The sequence below is a fragment of the Bacillus rossius genome, chromosome 15 (genome assembly GCF_032445375.1).
Source record: "Bacillus rossius redtenbacheri isolate Brsri chromosome 15, Brsri_v3, whole genome shotgun sequence".
NCBI classification, from domain to species: domain Eukaryota; kingdom Metazoa; phylum Arthropoda; class Insecta; order Phasmatodea; family Bacillidae; genus Bacillus; species Bacillus rossius.
In genome coordinates this window covers 16640014-16662418 of record NC_086342.1, presented here as the reverse complement: position 1 = coordinate 16662418, position 22405 = coordinate 16640014, and the positions used below count along the sequence as shown (strand labels likewise).

Sequence of the window (22405 nt, the reverse complement as noted above, 5' to 3'; positions counted from 1 at the left end):
TTAAATGCTTTTCATAAACAGGCACCACTCGGATATCTTGAGCAGCTTTCAAATCATGTGTTTTTTTTTCTGAAGCTCTGAACACCATAGCTTATATGTGCCCAGGTAGGCATGGGCCTTAATTAGTGTACAACAAACACTGTTCTTGAAGTACTATTTATAGAAACCTACAGAATTTGCATTGTTTTCTATGGCAAAAACACATGCAAAATCAATTCAATCGCAGTTGCTTGTTGGCTGGTACCACATTTTCATTTTCTCTCCTGGTCGCAGATGATCGGTAATATGATTTTGAAGTGATTGTCATTCATTAGCTTCTAGTCCTTTAATGCATGTCAAATAACATGTTCTCATGACACATGTCATTCGGTGTAACGACATTTACAGTTCAAACCATCACAAATATTAAAGTGAATTTTGCATTCTCTAGCTATTTAACAAATATTGTGAGGGGGAAAAAGTCTTTAAATTCTAAAAACTACTTGAGATGTTGAATGGATACGGAATGTGAATAAAATCAATATCTGAGAAACATTTTAGTTTTTTATTAATAATTATGTTTGAAGTATTTCATTCTAGTTTCCCCTGAGCCTTATAGCTCTTCCCACTAACGGTGCAATATGATTTGAGTGAAAGGTCTCCAAAGAATTTTATTTTACGTGCTACTATAAAATGAAGTGAAGCATTAAAAAAAAGTTATTTACCACACAGCGGTTGGAGATTAAAGTTCCATGACTTCCAAAACTGTTACTATTTATTTCGAGACTTTTTCATGACCTTTTTTTATCAGTCGTTCAGTTTCTTTACTTTTTTGTGATTTTTATGTGTAAACACGTGCTACGGGATTATTTTGTTATATATTGTGTAGAAATAGTTGTTGTTCCAAACGTAAATATTCCTATGATTACAAAATACTGTGGGAAAGGTAAAATACTAGCCAAGGGGCTTCCTTAAGTAGTGGGACATCCAAGGGTAAGCTGGCGAGAGGAAGTTTGAACTTTGTCACTACACGAAAGGAGCAGTGCTGCCAACTGCCAAGCACATCCCTCAGTAATCACATTCATTCAGTAAAAAAAAAATGTAAAACAAACATACCGTAATAAAGTTTATGCAAAATACTACTCTACAAAACAATAAGTGCTCACTCGCTCACTCCTTACTTGTAACTAGCCAATCCCATCAATTAAATAATATAAAAAAAAATTATACAATATTCCAAACCACTTTATATAAAAAACTCAAATACATTTAAGGTTTTATGTTTTTGTATTAAGTCGGTTACTTTCAAAAGGGATGCCATCTTGTTGCATGAGCTATATTAACTGTACGAAACGATAGTGCATGCTTTATTTCAGAAGAGTCATTAAGTTTTTTTTTTTTGTTTTCAAAATATATAATAACACTCTGTAATTTCATAACTGGATGACTAAATCAGTAATAATTACGTAAAATCTGTAAAACTTGGCAGAACTGAAGGAGGATTGTGAAAAAGGCTAAAATAATAACCAAGTTAGTGTCACTCCCTTATGTACCATAAAACATTTCAATTTTTATTACAGCTAAGTACCATAGTTATGTAGAGTGTTAAGACCATTATAAAATTACACCCCATGTTTTGCCTTATTTTTAAAAAAAAAGCCTTTGGTATCATACGTCTTAAAGGTTCTAAAAGGACTATTAAACATTTTCTAGAAAGGAATATTAATCACATAAATATTTTTAAATTAAAAAAAAAAAAACTCTTTTTTAACTAGGCCAATAGAAATAATATATAATTAAATATCAATCTAATATCAATAAAAATTTAACTTTTTTATAATAGGCCTACATTAGTGCTTGTGACCAGCTAACTTAACAAACTATGTGCCAAGTTCAGCCTGATTAGTTCAAAAGCCCAATTTGACATTCAGGTTACTATGCATATATGTATTGATAAAAGTTCAAGTGGCACATAAACTATGTGTATATAATGTCTGGAATAAATGCCACCACCAAGCATTGCTAAAATTAACTACTAACCTACTTGCCTCCAGATTAACATCACACTAACATAACCTAAATGGGCTGCTTTATCATAGTGTCTAAATTAATCAATTAGGTAAACTCCAAACCTATGGAGTGCTCATAAAAAGTTAAATATACTACTAATGATGTAAGTCTGGCATGAATGATATTTCTGTAAGAAATGTTTAAATGAAATTTTTTGTATATCATTGCAAATATGATCCACAACCTCTTTTTAAAGACATGTAATCTTAGTGAAATTAAAATTGGGCGAGTTGCTAAATATATACTTCATTATAACCTATAGCATTTTATGCTTGTATATTTAAAAGTTGAATAATATTTCAGTCTGATCGGCCGGTTAGTTGAGAAGAAAGCTGTAAGCAGATACTTTAGCCCTATTAAAACATGACTCATTTAAGCCAACTTAACTGTAGGTCAACAGTCAAAAAGGGCCAGAATGTGTACGAACTTACTTTTTTCCCCTAAACCGTGCACCTCAATTGTGCAAAATGCAATTTTGTTTTAGCTCAAAAATACGGAAATTTCACACCTATCGCTTTAAATTACAACTCACGGCAACTTAGTTAAGTAGGTATGGATTTGTGACCACGCTGTTTAGAACCGACCACACTAACGATCAGTGTTTACTCATCTGTCAAAATTTTTTTGTAGGTTTCGCCAGTCGCTACAAATGGCGTAATTGTCTGGACGGGGGCCAGCTGTGACTTACTTCAACACTCTGCTGCATTTGCTTACACACCTGAGGGAGTAATCAACAATTCATCAGTGCACTCTACTTTAAACTTCTCGTACGTACCTTCAATGCAGCTATCTGATTACCATATTTCAAGCAAAACTAAAATAAATAGCACCACACGCACACACCCAAAATTAATATTACAGCACACTTGCCCTTACTCTGTGCACCACACACTGAAAATGAAATTGCCCTGGACTTCGTGAAATCCATCTCCCTTTTTCCGACTTTGAAACCAAAAACCTTAAAGAAGTGTTGTAAATTTTGGAAAATAAATGAAAAGTATTACTCCACTGCGAACTAAATCGTGAGTAAAACAGTGTTCAGTCCCATTTTAAAACATCAAATGGTTTCTGTATGTTGGTGAACATGTGGTCCATATAAGGCCTCACTGAGTGACAAAATAGACGTGAAAGATACTTTTACACATTTTGGAGAAAATGTTATGAAATTAAGTCCTTTATAGTCAAAATGGACCCTCGTGTTACTACAGTAATTTTTTTTTCATTCCTTTAATGATGCATATTATTCTGTTTTAAAACAGCATGTAGTTAGCGGAATAATGAGCGATTGCCAAATACGTACCTATCGTAATGTTTTCTTTCGCAATCATGATGGGTAGATCAACTTGGAGGCTGGATGGGGAATTCCCTGTCACTACTGCAGCCTAATATGAGCACATATGGCCGAACACCAATCTGAGCATAGTGGTCCGCTTTCTTTCAGGTGACCAAAGGACAAAACTCACAGTCCTACCGATAATCTGAAAGCGGTCACGCTTTTTTTTTCAATGTAGTATTATTTTGAATTGTCTAGAGTGAACCGTTTTTTGCAAATTAGTTACAGTAAATTAGAAGGCTTTGAAATAGGAAAGAAAAAAAAAATTCTCAACCTGCAAACCAAGTTTAATTTTTGTAGTGCCCTGTACGATTTAAACATTCCCAATCACAACTGTACCTGTTTAACAGTTAAACTTGACTATAAATTATTTATGTTTTTGTTTATTTATTTATTTAAGGGCTTTCAGGCTTCCTGAGCAAATCCCCCCCTCCCCCCCCCCCCTTTTTTTACCATATTTTGATCCTATGGCAACTGCAACAATGGGTGAACAACATTTTCCGTAGTAGCCTGTTACCAAATGATAATAGTTCATCATGTATATCCACAAACGACGTGTCAGTGGGTAGCACATCTACCTAAGTCCATTCCATAAACTTAAAATTAAAAAAAAGTAACTAATACGGACCTGTAAGATATTTACGTTCCACTAACCATTTGTCGCTTCCACGATGTGCGGAAATGTAACAAATGGCAACCACAAAATTTTAATTTCACGGTTACGAAAAATTAATATAATTAAAAAAAAAATTGAAGTTCGAGAAGAAAACCCGGTCAGGATTTACTGATATTAAAAAAAAAATAAGTATCTAATGATGGAAAATAGATAGGTATTCTTGTGCACTTGAAAGAGTTTTAACGTTATCGAAACGTAAACTAACATGGCGAGCAAATTCTCGGCTTTTATTGGTCGCGCGGAGTAACGTAAACTGAATAGCTGAACATTGCCGTGCTCATCCGTTCCGTACGGGTTCGTGTTCATGTCCACATGCGTGCCGTTGTAGAGACTCCGTTCCGTGAGATCCATCTCCGTTTACGTAATACGTCTCCGGTCCCGTGTCATTATAGAATAGCTACAAAAAAATAATTAATCATGCGCTATGAATACAGAATGGAAAGATTGCACAGCCTTCTGCATTATCTGGTAAATGTCACATGTTTATTGGCTGCTGACTAGTAAGACGTCTCAAATTGATAGTGATTGGATTCTTCTTTGATTGAGACTGGTGTTTTCTAATTGTCCCGGGTATAAAGAGTATTTTTTTTTTCATTTTAGTCTACCCCGAGAGTCTGAATCGACGAAATTTTACGATATTAAATCCTGACTAATTTTCTGTAAAAGAAGGAAAACTCGTTAATGCCGATGTGGGTATGATGTTGCAATTATTTACAATAATTGGTTTAATATTAAAAAATTTAAGCGACCAGCCTATGTTTTTTCGCTTCTCCTCCTTCGCCACGAGAGTACTCTTGTATCGACCGTGAGCTGGTCGAGATGTTTCTTCATCTCGTCAACAGAGAGCAGAGCGCTTCACATATCTAGCTTAGGCCACCATTTTGCCCAGTAAAACCGCTGTGGACCAACTGAAAGAAAAAAAATATAAAAATAAACTTTGAGGTGATGCCAAATTCATTTTTTTTTTTTTTTGTAAATTAACTACAATAAAAATGTGAAAATTATTACATAAATATTAGCTCAATATTAAACTCTTATATTTCAAAGATTATACTTGTGCAAATTGTTTGCCTTATTTGATGAAACAATAAGTAATTCTTACTATGACTAGGTTTTCAACTTAACACGAATAAAAATAAACTTGGTTTTTGTTGAATTGGCAAGTAAATGCATAGGGCTCCGATTTGTAATGGCAAATGAGCTATATTTAATATGTAAAACATACAAATATTTGGACAAAAATTTGTACGACGATTGCAGAAAATAGCAAATAATTTTATGCATTTCGAGGCCAAAAATCAATCCGTGCTACATTCAGAAAAAAATGGGGAGGACTAATGAACTAAACTAAATGCAAACTTACAATTATTATCAACGGCGCACAAGTTCAAACCCAGAGCCTGGCTGGTGCTTCTATCAAATCCGCCATGAAGAAGCAAGACCAAAAACTAACTAAAAGCTTAAATATATACATTTATAACAATTCTTCTATTTTTTTCTGTATTTTTGAATATAATAAATATAAATATGTAGTGTAAGTTTAATCTTCCATAGCATACAACTAAAGGCCCGGAAATTTTGTGAAATCGTTTGGCATCAGGCTAAAATTCACAGTTATATATTCACTATACCCTTATATAGGCTACTACTTTATTGGTTGATTTCTTATAATAGAAACACACACAGAACATTTTTTTGTCCCTTTTTTAGGGGTCTACCTAAACAAATAAGTATTATCCGTAATCTTACAAAAGATTTATTTGGGAAGACAGTTGCCAAGAAATAGTTTGTATTACTACTAGAAAGATATTGTAACTTTGTATAACACATGGCTACGTTTATTTTTGCATATGTAAAATAAGTTTTTCGAGATAATACTGAGTATTTCTTACAAAAAGTGATGCATAGTTTTATGTATTTTAATCTGTGCTTAATTCAATCATAATTTTTTAATACATGAGAAATATAATAAAGATCGAAGGCTTTCGCGGCCATTGTCTGAAGTAGCTTGGCTCCTGGGTTGTAGCCGCGTCCAAGGCGTTAATATATCTTACCCGGTAGATTTGACCAGCGGAGATGGAAGGAGTCGAAACGTCTTAGTTCTCTGGCCTTCGTGAAAATATGCAGAGACTAGGTACAAGATGCTTCCCAGGTTCACACAAGACCACCAGAACTTCCAGACTCCGGCAGCCCAGAGAATTTGCATTGATGCAGCACTGATATCCTGCGAGAAAGAATACACCAGACCAGAAGAGATTTTCACTTTAAATGCGAAGGAGATTTTTCGACCTGCTCCTGAGACCTGCCAGTCAACTATCGCCTGCAACTTGGGGATACTATGAACAGAATTAACAACACAAGTCTATAAAAACCTCTGTGCAATTCCACAGCACGACACTGTAAAATGTTCTCAGAGCTCCATAAGAAAATTACACCTTTTTTGGACACAAAAAAAAATTGTTGTCAATCTCTCAAACAAACATCTGGATGAAGCGTGTGTGTCTCTTTTAGCGCAATGCATGAACTTCGCAGTCGTTCCTAAGGCAATTTACACAGAAGACTTTGTTTGTGGAGTAGAATATGCCATCAGTCACCTGCCTCCAACCACAGCAGATGAGATTCGCTCGGAGACAAAAAGAGTACTTTGCAATGCCAAGGCTCCCACACAAAACATCAGCAGGGAAGAAAGAAAGGCACTGTAAGAGCTCCGCAGTAACAATTATGTTGTGATTCTGAAGGAAGACAAAGGAAATGCGACAGTGGTCATGAATACATCAGACTATGAAGCAAAGATCCACGACCTTCTTGCCGATCCTACATATGCAACAGTTAAGAAAAATCCAGTAAATAAATAGAATCAGCCACAAATAAAATGGTCGCCGAGTCAACCTTAGACAAAGACTACGAAAAACATCTAATCGTCAAAGATGCCAGAAACCCGACATTCTACGGGCTTCCGAAGATACATAAGAAGGGCATTTCTCTTCGTCCAATGGGTAGTGCAATCGGCTCTCATACCCATGCACTAGCCAGATACTTGAATGGATTAATCCAACCTTTAGTACCCATTCCAGCCTCTCATGTCGGAAATTTTACACATTTCATTAGATTCTTTAGCAACTTTCTCTTCAAACAACAGATCTCCTGGTCAGTTTTGATATGGTATCACTCTTCACTAAAGTGCCTGTCCCAGAATCCCTTCAAATTTTCCTCACACACCTGGGAGAAGACAATCTGACCAGAGACATAGTGAAGATAAAAGAACACTGTGGTTGTCCCACCTTATTCTCATTCAAGGGGCAGATCTACAAGCAACAGGAACGCACTGTCATGGGCTCACCTCTCTCTCTTCTCTCTTAGCCAACATGTTTATGGCCGATTTTGAGGAGAAAGCAATAAGTACCAGCCAGCTTAAAACCAAGTTCTGGTACAGGCATGTAGATGACACCATTGTGATTTGGAGCCATGGTAAAGATAAGCCTCAAGACTTCCTGAGACACCAGAACAGCATCCATCCGAACATACATTTCACCATGGATGTGGATATAGAAGGAAATTTGACTTTTCTGGATGCCTTGGTCACAAGAGGAGAGGATAACCACATCGACCACAGTGTTTACAGAAAATCAACCCACATAGACAGTTATCTACAGGCGAGTTCAGACCACCCTCCAGCTCAGGAGATAACAGTCATCTCAACTTTTGTCAACAGAGCTAGAGCCATTTGCGAAAAGAGACAATATTGGGGAAGAAATGAAACATTTAACAAGTGCTCTTCAAGCAAATGGTTATTCAAAAACAGAAATTAGTAAAGCCACGGAGCCACCACAAAAGTAAAAGAAAAAGCATCTTCCTAATAAAGCTTTCATTCCTTACATCAAATGAATTTCAGACCAATTGGCAAGAATTCTTAGGAAGCATGAAGTTTATACAGTTCTCAAACCTATAAACAAGATTGAGGGGTCTCTGACATCTGTGAAATATAAAACTCCAGCCGAAAATCTAGCTGGTGTGTATAAGATTCCATGTTCTTGTGGCAAGGTATATATAGAACGAACTGGCATACCAATAATCACAAGGGTAAAAAAAACATATCAGCGACTATAAACATGAAAACCCACGATCAGCGATAGCAGAACACTCCTTGGAATCTAGACACAGCGTTGTTTTCGACCAATTTTACACCATAGCCAACATATGACAATACAAGAAAAGATACATTCGAGAATCAGTAGAAATATTAAAACACCCAGCAAACATAAATAGAGAAGATGGCTACAAATTAAGCTGAATATGGGATCCACTCATCAGAAAATCATAACCTAGCTCTGCATCTAACAAAAGACAGGTCGCCTCTGGGTGGCCTAACAGCCAAGCCAATCAGAAGAGAAGAAGTCACTGATTTGCGAGCATCCACAGCCAATCACAGAAGTCTAGCTCCGATTGGCCCACAGCTGCAGCCAATCGGAAAGCACTCCTCTCAGGCGAGAGTATAAAATGCAGCAGAACTTTTAATAACCTCAGTAGGTAACTCAACCCTGTTGATGGTGACTGCAATGTCGACCGAAAAGTCGGTGATATATTCGCCTTGGACGCGGCTACAACCCAGAAGCCAGGCTACTTCATGTAAAAGATAATAGAATATTCAATAATTGGAATTTACCTTGTTTTTTGCTTATTAATGTGCGCAGTTGATACTGGAACGCTGTTCAGGGAAAGGTTTACAAATAACTTTTAACTATTGGATATACTGGGGACAACACAAATCATTAATTCCCGGGGAAGAATCCGAACCCATTATTACTGCGAACACTATTATTGTAGTGACGCAGTTGCTTTCATGTAAATGTATAAAGTTACAAATAACTGTAATTTTACATGATCATTTTTTTTTCCTTTTACAAAAAAAAACAGTGTATTGCTAGCTGGTATTTAACAGGCTGAGAGTCGTGTAGGGAAGTGTCGAAACAATTGTCAGACAATCACCAAAGCCAAGCTTAGGTATATATATTTGTAGTCTTAACTGGTGAACAAATGAGTTCACGAAATTTTCGGGTCTGTACCTATAGCCTATGACAATTTGTAGTTAACGCCTTGAGAAATAACATGACCGCAATTCTTGCGATGTTTTTGAGTACAGTGTTGCATACGTTTAGGCGTTGTAAAGAAAAAAAAGTGTGTGAGTGCAAGTCACACACGGTAGAAGTGAAACTTCTGAAAAGTCCCTGATTAAAAATACTTATTGAAAAGTATTGAAAAAACAAGTAAATGAAATAATGAATATTATAAATTAAAATAGAACAATAAAATATAACAAGTACGTATTTTAGCTAATTTCACGACGCTCACACTGTTTACTTCCCTGCATAGCAAGAATACCACGCGCATGTGCTTGGGATCTACCGACTCACTCTCTTTCTCTCTCCTACTTTCTACCTTTGTGTATCTTTCTTTCTCTCTCCCTCTTGCGTTGGAATATTGGACGCCACTCGTTGCTAACGCTCGCGCATGCGTTCGAGTGACATGCATTCACTCTCGCTCTGTCTCTTTCTATTCCCCCTCCCCAGGAGCGTTAAACGTTTAACGCAACCTTGTTGGAAGTCGCATTAGAAGTTTCACTTCTAAAACAACATATCTGGGTTATTTTAGCAATATGAAAATTACTCTGAATTCGACCCACGAATACGTGTGTACGAATATTCATCTAAAGTACTTCCCAAGGCTGGTAAAGGCCTAGGCTACGCCTTTGAAGTTGGATCTGAACATCTGGTTTATTACAAACAAACTGAACCCCGCGACTTCGCATGGAATTGAGAATGAGTTGTTGGTTCACACATGATCGTCAAGGTAAGGCCCACTTGTAAGACTTGGACTGTACTGGCTGCAGAAAAGAACGTATGATGGAATAATTTGCAGCCTGTGTGCTTCACTATCCCAGAAGTAATCAACAATATGTATTTGAATTATATATTCTATGCGTGAAATGTTTGGAGACAAGACAGCATTTGATAGCTCAAAAAAAAACATAGAATGAGATATTTGTGTAAAATGTTATTTATTTTACATACAATCAAAACAACGAAGAAGTAATTTATACCAGCAAATTCAATCCTGCTCGATTTACTAGGAAAATTTAATTATTTTTATTATACCAAAACCCACTTAGAAGTGATTTTTTTTTAACTGTGAAAATATGTTGGAAATTTTTGTCTGATTATTATTTACACCTTCCGCTTGATTATGTGGGAGATACTTTTTTTTAAATTTAAAACCTTATTTACCCTCTTTTCATCCCTAAGGTGAGAAACTTCGGAAAATTGTATTTATTGCATGTTATTTTGTTCTACGCGTAATATTTCATCCCGTTATATAAGCTTCGGAGATATTATTTATCACTGTAAACCAAATGTACTTACTCCATTTTCACCCCTTTAAGGGTTTAATCTTGCAGATATTTATAGCCTATATGTTAATCCAGTTTATGGTATACCGGTTTCACAAATTTCATCAAAATACATTTGAACCGTTTTCCGAGGTGTTTAACAACAGACAAACACATATAAAAAAAATATTGCTTGTGTGTCGCCTCGATCCACCAAATCTACCTTTTAACTAGATTTAAAATAAGTAGGCCTACTATCTATTATAGCAGTTACCATGGTGTGACTACCGGAAAGTTTTTATACAGTTGATAGTAGGCCTACTTATTTGAAATCTAGTTAAAAGGTAGATTTGGTGGATCGAGGCGACACACAAGCAATATTTTTTTTATATGTGTTTGTCTGTTGTTAAACACCTCGGAAAACGGTTCAAATGTATTTTGATGAAATTTGTGAAACCGGTATACCATAAACTGGATTAACATATAGGCTATAAATATCTGCAAGATTAAACCCTTAAAGGGGTGAAAATGGAGTAAGTACATTTGGTTTACAGTGATAAATAATATCTCCGAAGCTTATATAACGGGATGAAATATTACGCGTAGAACAAAATAACATGCAATAAATACAATTTTCCGAAGTTTCTCACCTTAGGGATGAAAAGAGGGTAAATAAGGTTTTAAATTTAAAAAAAAAGTATCTCCCACATAATCAAGCGGAAGGTGTAAATAATAATCAGACAAAAATTTCCAACATATATTCACAGTTAAAAAAAAATCACTTCTAAGTGGGTTTTGGTATAATAAAAATAATTAAATTTTCCTAGTAAATCGAGCAGGATTGAATTTGCTGGTATAAATTACTTCTTCGTTGTTTTGATTGTATGTAAAATAAATAACATCTTACACAAATATCTCATTCTATGTTTTTTTTTTTGAGCTATCAAATGCTGTCTTGTCTCCAAACATTTCACGCATAGAATATATAATTCAAATACATATTGTTGATTACTTCTGGGATAGTGAAGCACACAGGCTGCAAATTATTCCATCATACGTTCTTTTCTGCAGCCAGTACAGTCCAAGTCTTACAAGTGGGCCTTACCTTGACGATCATGTGTGAACCAACAACTCATTCTCAATTCCATGCGAAGTCGCGGGGTTCAGTTTGTTTGTAATAAACCAGATGTTCAGATCCAACTTCAAAGGCGTAGCCTAGGCCTTTACCAGCCTTGGGAAGTACTTTAGATGAATATTCGTACACACGTATTCGTGGGTCGAATTCAGAGTAATTTTCATATTGCTAAAATAACCCAGATATGTTGTTTTAGAAGTGAAACTTCTAATGCGACTTCCAACAAGGTTGCGTTAAACGTTTAACGCTCCTGGGGAGGGGGAATAGAAAGAGACAGAGCGAGAGTGAATGCATGTCACTCGAACGCATGCGCGAGCGTTAGCAACGAGTAGCGTCCAATATTCCAACGCAAGAGGGAGAGAGAAAGAAAGATACACAAAGGTAGAAAGTAGGAGAGAGAAAGAGAGTGAGTCGGTAGATCCCAAGCACATGCGCGTGGTATTCTTGCTATGCAGGGAAGTAAACAGTGTGAGCGTCGTGAAATTAGCTAAAATACGTACTTGTTATATTTTATTGTTCTATTTTAATTTATAATATTCATTATTTCATTTACTTGTTTTTTCAATACTTTTCAATAAGTATTTTTAATCAGGGACTTTTCAGAAGTTTCACTTCTACCGTGTGTGACTTGCACTCACACACTTTTTTTTCTTTACAACGCCTAAACGTATGCAACACTGTACTCAAAAACATCGCAAGAATTGCGGTCATGTTATTTCTCAAGGCGTTAACTACAAATTGTCATAGGCTATAGGTACAGACCCGAAAATTTCGTGAACTCATTTGTTCACCAGTTAAGACTACAAATATATATACCTAAGCTTGGCTTTGGTGATTGTCTGACAATTGTTTCGACACTTCCCTACACGACTCTCAGCCTGTTAAATACCAGCTAGCAATACACTGTTTTTTTTTGTAAAAGGAAAAAAAAATGATCATGTAAAATTACAGTTATTTGTAACTTTATACATTTACATGAAAGCAACTGCGTCACTACAATAATCTAGTAGTAGAAAATTTCGGTCGAGTTCGTTGATTGGCAATATCCGACTAAAGGGGTACAACTGGGGAAGGTTTTTTTGCAGAACAGAAAAAATCGCTGTAACTCCTGTAATATGGAAAATATCACATCCGTTTGAACGTATTGTAACTCGTACGAGTAATACCAAAATATTTTGTCTGCGTATATTTTTGATATGACCAAGGACCAACAGTAACTGCAAGGGGTTGAAAAAACAAGAGTTGAGGACAAAAATTTATAACTTTCTTCGTAGACACAACGTCGAATTCGTACGCATTGTTTATCTTATAATTTTTATCTAAAACTTTTGTCTGAAACTATTATTAATAAGACGAACCATTGTTGCAGGGGGTTGAAAAATAAAGGGGGTAAATAAACAAATAATAATTTCCGTACCATGTACACTTTAAAATCCGTTCTGTTTTATTGTAAATCCTGAAATTATTATCTACAAGGTACGTCTGAAATTATTTTTTATACACCTACCATTGCTGCAAGGGGTGGATAAAGTAGGATTAAATTACAAAAATTAATTAATAATTCCCTTCGTAAGCATACCATCAAATCCGTTCACATTATTTGTACATCTTATAATTTTTATCTAAAACTTTTGTCTGTAACTATTTTTGATAATACAGACTATTACTGCAAGGGGTTTTAAAACCTGGGGTTAAAATAATAAAATAAATAAAAATTCCCTGCCAAGTACTCTATCGAATTAATTTTTTTATTTTTTGTCTAACTTTTTAAATACTGTTGAAAACTTTTGTCTAAAGTAAATTTTATGTAGCAAACCATTACTGCGAGGGGTGGAAATAACAAGGGTAGAAAACCCTAAAAGTTATTTCTTTTTTAAATAGATATACTACCAAATCCGTTATGACTTATTTTAAAACCCTTAAACTTTATCTAAAACCTTTTACTGAAACAATTTAAACAACATTTGATGAAACAAACTATTACCGTGGAAACAAGGGTTGGAAAAAAAAATTAAAACTACATTACTATCAAATTCGTCAGAATTTACTTTTAACTATCTTAATATTATATTTGTTCAAAAAAAAATTATTCGACCACGTATTAATGCAAAGAATGAAAAACAGTGTTTGAACGTCAAAAATAATTGCATAACTACCTAAGTATGCGAAATATGTAATTCACTAGCACATTAATGCTGGATGCACTGATTTAAAAACATTCAAAATATTTTCGCTGCATGGAATATGAGAAAAATTTTATTTGATACTTTTTTTTTAATATTGGTGAACATATAAGATGTTATGTACATTAAGTTCTTAAAATGTCCAGGCGTTTATAAAGTTTCCAAAACCTTTCCAGAATAAATTCGTACTTCGAAATCTACCTGCGCCTGTAAGCTGTGCCGAAAGGGATTTTTATTTTTGTTGTATTTCCATGGAAATTAAGCTTACAGATAACTTTTATTAAGTAGACAGGGATTGACAAAATTTGCGACAAGAAAAACAAATGCAAAAGAGCTATCGTGATAAATACATAGGAATAGCCATTAACAAAAATAGTAAGATCTATTCCCAACTAATAGTGTTCCTTGCACCGTATGACAAAACTAGCGTTGTCGTGGGCCCACTGACTTGCACGTTCTCAAACTGATAAGCTGTTTAAATCAGTGAAATGTAAAAAACAAAAATATTGTCATCGTAATGTTTCTTTATGATACATTAGTGGACTTCGCTGGAATCAGTGCATGAAGTAGTAAAATCCATTGGAAACAAATTAATTCCCCGGGCGTCTTTTGATAATTTGTGTTTAACATGAATCATATGAAAACTATAAGTAACTTAATTTAAAAGTGTTATTTTCTATCACACTAAAAATATTTTAAGTAAAAAAAGCGATGTAAATAATAAAAAATACATCGGAACACTTCATTCCAAACACGGAAAAGAGTTTTAAGACGAAGCGATGGCTAAATCCGAACGATTATACAATACTGTACATATATCTCCCACATGATTTCATCACTTTAGTTCATGCTAACACTGCCATAAATCTTTGTCTTCACGTTCACAAAAAAAAATTAAATAACGACTTGTTTAGGAGTAAACTCCCTTCTATATTATTTTAATATGGTTATATTATGAATTTATTTAAAATCCATTGCAAAACACGGAATATTAACAGCAAATTAATTTTTACTACTTTCATTGTCGCACTGTATTATTATTTTTTTTTGTAAATGTAAAAAAAAAATTAATGTAAAAATTACATATATTTGTAAATTTATTCATTTACGTGTAAAAACTGAATCACTTTAAAAAAAAAAATGTTCGCAATAATACTGGGTTCGGATTCTTACCTGGTCATTTGTTCTGTGTATGTTGTTCTAGTGCCTCCAATAGTTGAAGTTATTTGTAAACCGTTCTCTGAATAGCTTTCCAGTATTAACTGCGCTTATTAATAGGCATGATACAACAACAAAAAAAGTCAAATTATTGAGTACACGAGTATCTTTTCCCAGGTTTTTTTTTAATTATGCTTGAATGTAGCATCAATTAAAATATTAAATTATGCGCCAATTTTCGTTTGAAGTACTCAATTTTTTTTTTCTCTCTCTCGTAAAACGTAGTATTTCATATGTGTAAAAATAACTATAGCCATGTGTTGTACAAAGTTACAGTTATTTTTTGTAGTGAATATTTTGTTTGAAGTACATATATTTCCCCTGTTCATGACCGGGCGGCCGTACAAGCCCCATCTTCCACCCGTGGGGCGGAGCCCTTGGCCCCGCTGTGGCGTGCGGCCAAAACCGCGCCCTAGCGCTGCTGCATTGCAGCTCTGCGCCCGCCCCAGTCGATATGCGCAGCCCTTCCTTTCCCTTCTGCAACCCCCCCCCCCCCACCCGCTTCCATTGTCCTTGACCCTTCGGTCACACGTCATCCATATCCTAACCTAAAACTGTAGTACATTTCATTTGAAAAAACCTCCCTTTTTTTTTTGTAATTTTTGCACGTAATAAAAATTATAATAAATACAATAATATAACTACATCAAAATAATGTTATTTTAAATAAAATTACATATTAAATTTTTTAAATCATAAAAAAACGATGTCCAGTAAAATGTACGCCATTTTAAAGTTTGTATAAACTGAATTTATCATAAATTTGTAAACTGTCTTCTACAGTGGACAAATGGTCTCACTTCTTTTTTATCGTTATCATTGCTAACTAAGGGGTTATTTTCCCCAGTAGGTAATTTTATTCCGATAACTCTGTTGCATTTTATTTTTGCGCCGCAAATTTCCTTTCAAGTTTACTACCCGGCGTTATTTGCGAGCTGTAGTATATCATGCAAGTGATCGCAATTACGGAACAATCGTGTGACTTTTCACCGCTAAACATTTTGTAAAAATAAGTTAAGAAATTTTGTGACTCATCAATAAAACTGCAGGTGAATTTTCTGAATGTATTTACAGGAAAAAACTCTTAATCAATACTAATGATAAGAAAAATTAAAATGTGCAACATCTTATCTCAGAGTGTACGGCATTTCGTAGGAGTAATTTTGCGAATGGAACGGAAGTCGCATGGAACGGAAATGTTTAATTAAGGTGCTGCCATATGTGGCTGATGGTGCAAACCATAGTTAACAAAGCAAAAAGGAAACCTTAATATTATTTTTTTAGTGATTGTTAACAAGATTGGCAGTATTTTAATAAAAGCTGGTATGGCTTATCTTCAGGATGCAGACGGATCTGCCTATACATTTTACAAATATATGCAGTCAGAACAATAGGACGAAGACGGAATTTGGTTATAATTTCCACCACGTCATTTTGTAGCCGAGGTCCTTTTCTCAGTGTGTCATTTAGTGAATAACCCGATGAAGTTGCAGCAGACGCATCAAAAACAACTCTTAGTTTGGTAGTAGAGCTGGTTTCCTTCAGTACACAGTGATGAGGGATATAATACTTGGTGCCTTGCATTTTTTTCATTGCTCAATGGATGCATGTGGCCAAGTTCTTGATATTATTGAAGGAACTTGCAGTACTCCGACTTCAGCCCTGGGTTGCGTGCCAAACGACGTTCTAGTTGTTGTAACCGGTTTACAGCTTGAGGACGAGAAACACCAAGTTCTGGAGGAAAACATTTGAATGGTAGGCATACTGTGAACCGTCCATCAGAATAACGTGGATATGTTTTCAGGAAATACTCTTCACACTCAAGGTCATCTGGATTACAGTGCTTCTTTGGGGGCAGTTCCTCACTCTCCCAGAATTGGCGAAGGACATCTGAGAGGTTGTGAGTGGGTAGAGTGGATGTAAATAACGACACCACTTGATTAGCTGAGGCATAGGAATGACACATTACACCTTCTGGGTTGTGGTTGCTGTGTGCGATCCTTCCCATAAAAACCCACCCAAAAATGGTACGAAATGCAGCAGGGTAGCCTGAAGGAACTGGATACCGCCCAACACCAAATATTTACGGATAAACATCTGCTCCTAGAAGTAAGTCCACTGGTCCTGGAGTATGAAACTCTAGGTCAGACAACTGCAACTCAGTATACTGTTGACACACTTCATGAGATAATCGAACACTTGGAATGCAAGACATCAGGTTCCTTAGAATCAATGCATCAATTACCAGTTGCGGTCCTTCCTGCTGACATGGAGAGAAGGTACAGGTCACGAGTCCCTTGTTGGCTTCAAACACTGACTGCCCCAATCCCAGCACTGAAATATGTGCCCTTCTCCATTGTAAACCTATCCGCTTTACACAACTCTCAGATATGAATGATGACTGGGAGCCAGAGTCAAGCAACACATGCACTTGTTAGCTGGTTCCCCATGCATCCTGAATAGGTACAAGTGCAGTACCAAGAATTACAGTGGGTGCTGAAATCCTTGAACTTGTCGGCGATACCACATGAGAGGCATTTTCTGGAGCCACGTCACGCACAGTTTCATTAGCCATAGATGTGTTAACATTCATCTCACTGGTTCCTCTTACAAATCCACTTCTTTCAGTGTCAAAATGACCTTGCAGCTCACCAGCCGCCTTATCACTTGAGTGAAGCAATGAATGATGACGTCTCTCACAATAAGCTCACTTAAAAGTTGATGTGCAGTCCCTAGCCTTATGGTGTTTCAAACAATTGAAGCAGAGGTTATGAACTCACACCTTCTCACGCTTTTCAGAGTTTGATAGGCTGGCAAACACTGGGCATTTGTAAATTACGTGACTACCATGACAAATTACACATTCTTGCTCCTGAGAATTTGAGAAGAATGCTCTACGCATAGCTGGAGGTGCCCCTGGATGCATCTGCTTCCTACCAATATGCCGAGATGTAGAGCAAATTGCTAACTCTGAGATGTCAGCTGCTACCAATGCTGTACAGCGACCTTCCAGAAAATCAAGCAGCTGATCAAAACTTGGCATTTTCATATCCTTGTGTGCTAACTCAAACTGGCAACGAGTGTCTGAATCCAGCTTTGGCAACACAGTATTTAAAACAAAAAAACTCCACTCATTCACAGGGAATTTCAACACCTTCAATGCACAGAGGTTTTCCTTTATCACATCCACTAATTTCCTTAAAGCCAGTGGATTTGCAGTTAGTGTTGGAAACCTTGTTATATTTTCCCAGTGAGTAGTTGATATTTTTCGCACATTTTGGTACCTATCTGTTAAGGTCTTCCATGCCAGTTCATAATTTTCCCTCGAGAGTGGCAAGTTCTTAATGAGATGAAATGGGTCTCCTGATAGTGAAGTAAGTACTGGTGTTTTTCTACAGCTCACAATGATTTATTTTCATGCACCAATGCATTAAATAAATCAAAGAAACTGGTCCACTGACTAGTTTCACCAGAAAACGTTGGTAACTGGAGCTTTGGGAGTTTCACACAGCTGGACCAAGGCTTATTTTCTGCTTGAGATACTTGAGAAGACACGACAGGGGTAACAAATCTAGCATGAATCTCCTGAATTCTGCAATATGCAATGTCAAATTCTTCTATTTCTGCATCATAACTACTGGCCGATTGGTCACTAACCTCACTTGATTCAGAAGCAAGCTGTATCTGCCCGTCTTCGAATTCGGATCTGAGCTTATTAATATCCTGAAAATGAGCCCTGAATAATTCCACACGACCCTTATCCCTTTCCACCTCATTAGCCAGTGTCACCAAACGGTTCATACCTCCCTTCACGAGCTGCAGTCGAGCTTCTAATTGCTTTCGTGACATCTTGAAGCAGGAAACAATGTTCACGATTGTTAAACGTGAAAATATGAAACGTAAACATCAACAATACATGAGCGTCAATTACCGCATGATTGAATCGAATTTTTTATATATCGATCACGTGTTCTTGTTCAAAATACATATCACCAGCGACACTGATTACGTTTAACCTCAAAACGATCAAACACAAGCATTTAACGATGAACCAAACCAACTTTACGAAAATATACGAAGGGCACAGACTATTTCATTGCCGATTCAGTTGTAGAATCCGGCCCGGAGGACTAATGTTTACCATCGCACTGCTTAGTTCCTTTGTTAGATACAACCACGTTCCACCGGAGGACCACGCAAAATAATTTCGAGATATAATTGCACGAAATCTTCCAAACCCACAAGTCACAGCACCTGTCCTATGGTCCAGAACACGAATTGTATGCACGGCATACCCATTGTTCGTGTTTACGTTGAAGTCAACCGCACAACCTACTCACATTATGAACAAGAAAAGAGAACTGAACAATCACAAAATGGCGCCCGGTAACAGTATCTTTATGGCCAGTCTCACCAACATCTCAATGGTTAAATTCCCTTCTAAACACCAGTTACACAACAATAGCTTTTGGTGTATTTTTTGTTTGTTGCTTTGTGATGTATAAATTTACATATGCATGCATGTGTACATTTACCACAACTGTCAGTTAATGTAACTGCTTCGTAGCGTAAATTTACAATTACAATGAACATGTTAATTTGTAATACTTTCAAAAATATTTACTTCCAATACCCGACAATTTTAAATCCATTCTTTTTCATCAATCAATTGGCCCTAAGATATTTGAAAATAAAGTTACTTGGCACTATTGGTTCTCAAACATAATATCCGCATGCAATTAAAGGTATACAAGTCTTTCATAAGTTGATTCCATTGTGCTTATATTACATATAATATACACTATAGAATTTCAATTTTCATGATGTGGTAAAACATCGTTTTTGTAAGTGAAAACCAAACAGAAATGTTTTCTAAAAACAAATATTAAAATAGATATTAAGTAATTTATATGGTACATTGTATCAAATGTCGATTATTTTCACGAAATAAGTAGTTGAACTATGATTTAAATTTTTTATGCCCATATAACTAATAAAGACATCCCATATATTATTAGGGATGGTTCTTCGATAAAAATGATATTTTTGTCTCTGAAATGTTCTGAAATTTTGTGTTGAAATATCCTAAAAACAAGCTCCATTACACGACTAACATGACGCATTTTGAACAAATATTTTCATGGCAATCTCGCCATTTCAAAAAAAATCATGATGTGATTATAAAAATTATTAGTCACTTTTTAACTCCAGATTACATAAGTTAGGTTAAGTAACTATATAAAAATATGAAGAAATTTTTTTTATAATCGCCAGTTTAGTATGTTAGAATTATTTAAATATAATTTAATGAATTCAAAATTAATGGAAACACAGTAAAACAACAGAATGTTTAAAATCTCTTAAATCTTAAGATAAAAAAACACTAGATTTTCTCACAAACCTGTATTATATGATATTATTTTCTCTTGTTTAGCGTAATTTCATTATTAGTTTTATAATAGTATTACTAAAATTAGACCCTAAAAAGAGTTTGGCATTTCGAACATTTACTAAATTTGCGAAATACAAAATTCTTTCCTAAATGCTTCCAGTCACAATATCATTTCTGCCTGATGAAATAAAACTCTCAGTACTTTCTTGGTCAGATTATATGGTGACATCTGAGTGATCTATAAATTTGCATCATGTGTTGAAACACATTTGGCGAATAGTTCTCCAGAACCATGACCTTATCCCTCCCTTTTGTCTGGCAGTACAATAGGGGAAAATAAATATGTATCTAGGAATCAGATGTCTGTATCACAACCCTCGCAAGATTGCTAGGCCGTGTCCGAATTCGCCTAAAGTTTGTACACTGTAAAAAAAACAAGCTAGCAAATATTTCAGTACTCGCCAAAGATGTGTAACATCTAACCTCAGTAACGAGCAAATTCACGCGTTCTCATGTTGCAAATACACTTATAATAAGTATAAAACTCGGACACGAAATTTAATGTAGAATTCTTTAAAATAATGCCGAGTGTGGTAAATATACGAAAATCGTTTTTATAAACCACAAGTCTTGACGCGAATCTCACGTAGTTTCCGCGCCCGCCGCTAGAATTCGCTGCCGAAGCAGCTACGTCGACTACCGAATCATTCGATTTGAAGAGCCAAATTTCAAACCATGTAACTAAACTCCTCCGATAAAAGCTAAAAAAAAAATACATGGAAAAATACCAAACCCCGGATTTGGGCTGAATTTTACTCAAATGCTGCCCATTTTGTTAACATTCATTAAACACGTATTAATGTAAGGTTTCTCTTTGGCTATGTTAACTTTGGTTCGCGTCATCCACCACAGTTGGCAGCACCGTGGTTACACATTTCTGTTCCATGCGACTTCCGTTCTATTCGCGATATAACTCCTGCTAAATGGCATATGCCGAGAACTAAGATGTTACACATCAAAAACTCGAAAAAATTAACTATAAAAAGGTTTCGTAATTTTTTTTTTGTATTTTAATTTCTTGTGCAGTTTAGTTACTTTACACAAATGTTATTAAAAAATCAAATGGTACTACATGCTTCGTTAAAAAAATACACGGAAGTACGCCTGTAATTACAATAACTAACGTGTTAAATTACATGTGTATGTATAGCTGAAATTACGCTAACGTGGAGTGTAAAATTAATCAGTATCCTGTTTTTTTTCTTTAGTATCCTGAGATTTTAAAATTGTAAAATATTTGCCAGAGTAAAATTACGACTACCGAGGAACTGCAAAAAAAAAAAAAGTTATACTACAATCTCATTAATAGAGACCCGTAAATTCGCGAATTCGTCTGACCTCAGGGTATAATTCAAAGTCATAGGTGTGTTAAACCGATGTTTGCTTATCCATTGGTTGATTTCTTAGTGAGAACAGTTTTATACTTGTTAATTGGCACTAGCTGATTCGCTTACTTCTCTCCTTGCTGGGCATAGTTGGCTCACGGTCGTAGACGGGCGTGTCCAAACAACTGCTGTCCTATCATAAACACAGTGTGAAGGTTTGCATTCTAACTTGCGACTAAATGAATGCGCGAAATTTCCGTATCTCTACTCATTAATTTTACATTAGGTTACGGAAGTGGTATTCCCACTGCACAACAACTTAGTGTAGTCGGTGGACAAGAGGTGTCGGCAACGCACTGGCTTGCAGTGCGGAGGCTCTCAGTTCGAGTCCCGGGTAAGACACGGATGTAATTCGTGTTATGCTATTCGTCCCCTCGACACTTGCCTATACTATAACAACCACAACTATACAACGACTCGGGGTTACATTTTCAAAAAAAAAAATTACAACATTATACGGAGGAGAATGGTTGGCTCACTGGTGACTGTGCCTCTCATCTTTTTTTTTTTTTTTTTTTTTTTTGTAAAGTTAAGATGCTAGCATCAGTGCCGTAAGATCGTGGGTTCAATACTCCGTTAAGTCATTCAACTT

General features: G+C 35.8%; 1 protein-coding gene across 1 annotated transcript in view; it reads right to left on the bottom strand.

The window, feature by feature from the left end:
- Nucleotides 1-2928, bottom strand: part of LOC134539323 (talin-1) — a 202146-nt gene extending 199218 nt beyond the window's left edge. The window contains exon 1 of the mRNA XM_063381246.1: nt 2825-2928. The gene's annotated coding sequence lies outside the window, so the exon portion shown is untranslated. The remainder of the gene's footprint in view (nt 1-2824) is intronic.
- Between the last annotated feature and the right edge of the window lie 19477 nt (nt 2929-22405).